The sequence below is a fragment of the Adiantum capillus-veneris genome, chromosome 26 (assembly GCF_014529385.1).
Source record: "Adiantum capillus-veneris isolate H3 chromosome 26, ASM1452938v2, whole genome shotgun sequence".
Taxonomy (NCBI): Eukaryota; Viridiplantae; Streptophyta; class Polypodiopsida; order Polypodiales; family Pteridaceae; genus Adiantum; species Adiantum capillus-veneris.
In genome coordinates, this window is record NC_140956.1 from 141,533,020 (window position 1) to 141,538,178 (window position 5,159).

The window sequence follows — 5,159 nt, forward strand, 5'->3', positions numbered from 1 at the left end:
AAGAAACCAAGAGACCTCTTGTCAAGTCTTGGAGGAGGTAGGTCCTCAAGAGAACGAAGGTGTTCAAGATGAAGGGATGCTGGAAGGTATGCTATCAACAACACTTACAAAGGATGAAAGAGAGGAGTTCAAATGTGTGCTAAGGAAGTTTCCTAGGCTTTTTGCTAAAGACTACACCGATGTGCGTGGAGTAGATGCTGTTCAACACAAAATTGAGTTGAAGCCAGAGGCCACACCTAAGGCTCAGAAGCTACAAAGGCTAGGAGTCATCAAGGAGCAGGCTTTACTTAAGGAGGTAAGAAAGCTTCTAGCAGCAGGTTTCATTTATCCAGTGGAGAATTCAGAGTGGGTCTCTCCCGTTGTTGTCACTCCTAAGAAAAACGGAAAGTGGAGGGTGTGTGTGGATTACCGTCCACTCAATGAGGCAACAAAAAGAGATCACTTTCCCCTCCCATTCCAGGATGAGATACTAAATGAGGTAGCTGGTCATGAGAAGTACACTGTGTGTGATGGCTACTCGGGTTACTTTCAAATAGGTATCGCATGGGAGGATCAATTGAAAACAACCTTTATCACTCCTTGGGGTTGTTATGCTTTTAGAGTCATGCCATTTGGTCTGACAAATGCTCCTGCAACATTCCAACGTTTCATGAACATGGTGTTTCAAGCATTCTTTGGAAAGTCAATTAGGGTGTTCATTGATGATTTTTGTATTTATAGCTCAAAATCATTGCATCTACAAAGGGTAGAAGAAGGTTTAAAGAAGCTCTACGACATGGGAGGTCAACTCAACCCCGACAAGTGCCACATAGGTGAGGATGAAGTGATCTTGCTCGGTCACAAGGTTTCCTATAAAGGCATTGAGGTGGATCCTTCAAAGGCAAAGGCTCTTATTGAGCTCCCATCACCGAAGAGTCTTAAGGAGGTCATCTCTTTCATTCAGAAGGTGAAGTATATGTCACGCTTCATTCACTTAGCCTCTGAGTTGCTTCATCCTTTGCAAAAGTTGACACAACAAGTAGAATTTGCATGGTCTGATGAGCTTGAAGAGTATTTTTGTAACATTAAAGTCATTTTGTCAGAGCTACCAACACTCATGCCTCCTCGTTGGGAGTACACATTCTTTGTTAGCTCTAGTGTTGGAAGGGAAACAATTGGTGCTGTGTTGCTACAACAAGATCCCCACAGTACAAGGATGCGACCCATCTACTTTGCTAGTAGGGTCATGAATGCTTTGGAGAGAGACTACACAGAAGCAGAACTCATGATGCTTTCTCTCATGTTTGCGGTGAGAAAGTTTAGATCCTACCTGCTACCAAAACCTTTTGTAATTCTCACTGCAGAAAATTTGTTCCCTTGGGTGTCATCTCAAATGAATCTTAGTACTAGGATCTCAAAGTGGATTATGGAGTTGCAAGAGTTCCAATACTCTTTCAAGGTAGAAGATAGTGTGCGTGCACAATTGGCAGGGATTCTCACTTATAGGGTACATGAGAAGGAAATTAAGGTGCCTCAAGTAAAGACCCTACCATTGCCACCACCAAAAAGTATTCCTAATGCTTTTACCTTGTTCTTTGATGGAGCTTTTCGTCGAGCCACAGGAAAAGCAGGGGGAGGGCTAGTGTTGCTCAACCCAAGTGGAGAGGTGGTCATGAAAGAGAAGTTCAATCTACCAAGTTCAGCTAGCAACAATGAAGCAGAATATGACACACTACTTCATGGTTTAAAAATATGCATTGGCCATGGTATACAACGTCTCATGGTAAAAGGCGATGCACTTCTCATTGTGAAGCAGATTTTAGGCATTTGGGCATGCAAAAATGAAAGACTAAAGGCCAAAGTTCATACCATCCGTAGGCTATTTAATCAATTTGAGGAGGTGCAATTATATCATATTCCTAGGAAACAAAATGCAGATGCTGATTTACTTGCACAACAAGCCGTTGCATGTGTAAAGAAAGAAGTGCAGGTCATCATGGTGGCGGCTTCTGTGAAGCAACCGAGGTACCAGGGATTGGAGTCATTGGCTCCCATCATTGGCTACATTTTGGAGGGTGAGTTTCCACCGGACTTCACAAAAGCTCAGAAGAGGAGACTCATGAAGAAGGCAAGCATGTATCTCTTCCTAGAAGGCTCCCTCTATCAAAGAGGGAGGGATCAAGTATGCAGAAGAGTACCAACTATTGAGGAAATTCCAGCCATTCTAAAAGGTTTGCATGAAGAAGCATGTGGTGGTCATTTTGCCCAAGAATTAACTGTGAAGAAGATTTTTCTTGCGGGGTATGTTTGGCCAAGTCTGCATGTGGATGTCCAACATTGGTGTAAAAGTTGTCACAATTGTCAGGTAAATGGGAATAGAAGATTGGTTTATGGTCCAAGGCAAATTGTGCTTGCAAATGGACCCTTTGAAAAGTGGGGCATTGATGCTATGGGTCCTCTGCCTAGGACAAAAAATGGTAAACTCTACATTCTAGTGGCTGTAGACTATATGACAAGGTGGGTGGAAGCACAAAGTGTGGCAAAGGTAAATGAGAGGACAGTGAGAAAATTCGTCTACACTCACATTTGTTGTAGATTTGGCACACCTTTGGAGATTGTTTCTGATAATGGTCCAGGGTTTAGAAAGGGATTGCTCACAGAAGTCTGTGAAGAACTTCACATTCTACATCGTCACAGTACACCCTACTATCCCCAATCAAATGGTTTGGTAGAAAAAGCTAATGGTGTCATTGCAGACATCATTAGAAAGATGGTGAAAAACAAGACAAAGTTGTGGGATGACTTCTTGGATGGTGCCTTGTGGGCGTATCGAACCACATATAGGGAAGCCACGGAGTTCACACCATTTCACTTGGTCTATGGTCAAGAGGCTTTACAGCCAATTGAGCTAAACATTCCAACAATGCGACTTCATGGCAAATCAGCACAAGATGATCAAGAAGCATGGATGGATCGACTTCTTACCTTAGCTGAGCTTGAGTGGAAAAGAGAAGCAACATACGAGTGCTATAAGAGGAAAGCCACACAGACAAAGGAGAAGCTTGACAAGAAACTGAAGGACAAAGGCATCAATGAAGGAGATCTTGTGCTAAGGTATGACAATCGACTCGATAATCGTTTTGATGCCAAATTTGAAACAAGATGGCAAGGGCCATACATAGTCAAGAAGGCTTTCAATTCAAGTTACTATCAGCTTATGGACTTGAATGGTAAAGAGCACTCCAGGAAAGTAAACGGGTATCGCTTGAAGCCCTATTTGAGTCGCCTTCTACCAAAGGATCTACCAAAGATCTGTCAAAAGGCCACTGTCTCATGTAAGTATTGTTACATGAAGCATGATTGTAACACAAACCAAAATTCCAAGGGGCCAAACAATGAAGATCTTGTCAAGGACTCTGAAGCACTCTCTTTGGAAAAGATTCTTTATGATGGTACATGAATATACCATCATCCAGGGGGAGGGCTAATGATAGCCGTTTTTTCGGCTCTTCGTAATTGTCACAGTGAGTTACCTCATCCTACCAAAATCACCCAAACACTGTGGCTATCCCTACCATTTCACTGTACATAGGCGTGCGTGAGTCACGGGACTTTTCCCATATCTTCTTAAAAAGCCCTCAATTAGCTAGTCATTGGGCTAGTTATTAAAAAATATAAGTATATTATGGCCCATGCGTATGTAAATATTTCTTTGTATATAGGGCCTAAATAAAAGATTTTTTCATAATTATTTTGGTATTTATTTAAATATTTCTACCTAGGTGTGTGTTATTTATGCTCTGTACATTGCCTCACCATTACCACAATTTTTTCTTACCATTTTTCATACTCTTTATTCCATATAGAAATATTTTCATGTAAGCTTCTCTTATATTTGGTGTAACTCCACCCCAACAAAAATCCAAAAAAACTAGTTTTATTTATGTGTATATTTTTTAACTATTGTGATTTTTCCCTTCCTACATCTATTTTGTTTTTTTTTCTAAAACATTAGAACACCAAAAATATTTATCTTTTTATGGTAGCCTTATAATGAGAGAGATTTCTTTTGACCCCTTTATATTTTTTCCACTTATATTATTTATATTTGACATGTACATATTTTTTAGACCCCTCAATATTTGATTTTCTTAGTTGTACTATTCACTTATATCATAATCTCAACAATATCTTCAATTATAGACCTACCAAATAAGGTCAAGGGTAGGTGGCATGCATGCATGCACTATGGAGGGCTCACTCTTGGAGGTATTCAAAAGAATCATCCAAAGAAGGACCCCACAAGGACCTTGTGCAGTGGAAAAAAACGGTCGGGTTTGCTAAATTTTTAAAGTTCACTTGCTCTCTGAATTTGAAAAGGTGATACAAACAAAAGTTGTAGCTCGTGGGCTGAACTTTTGCCTCAAATTTTTTCATATTTTTTTGAGCTACGAGCTGTGAGCTATGATTTTATTAGTGGACCCCAGTTTTCCCATGCTATGCAGCCACACTCTCTCTTCCACTTTATCATTTTCCTCTTTCACACACACTTCTCCACTCATCATCCCCACCTCTCTCACCACTCCTCTCTGCACCCTACTCACCTTCTCCTCAACCTTGAAGAATAAGAGAAACCATGGTGAACTCATACCTCCCACACACAATTCCATTCCAAAATTGACCACCTAGTCTCATTTTTCCTCCTCCAAATTACCCATATCTATCAAAAAACCACAAAATTCAGCCTCTTCTCTTAAAAGACAACATCATGGTGGTTGATTACTCAGCTTCAATTACCTTGTCTCTCAAGGAAGGTCAAGAGGGAGAAAAAATGTACCGTCAAAGCTAGTGGACCGTCAACAAGCGTCAAAATTGGCCCTACTCAAGACACTTGGAGCATCAACCTTGTAAGAAATCCACCTTTTCTTACCTCTTAAGAGTTTTTCTTCCTTATTTGTATCCTACATGGATACTCCCATTGTAAATATCCAATTCCATTTGTAAATTGATACTAACTCTACTAACACTAACCCACTATGAAAAGTCCTATCACCTCCATTTCTCTCCTCTCTCTTTCCCCACCAACTTCTTGATAATTCCAAGCAAAAGAAATTAGATAAATTGCTGAAAATCTAACCCAACCATGGTTAGAGGAGTAACCCTAGCCTTCAAAATTGCTA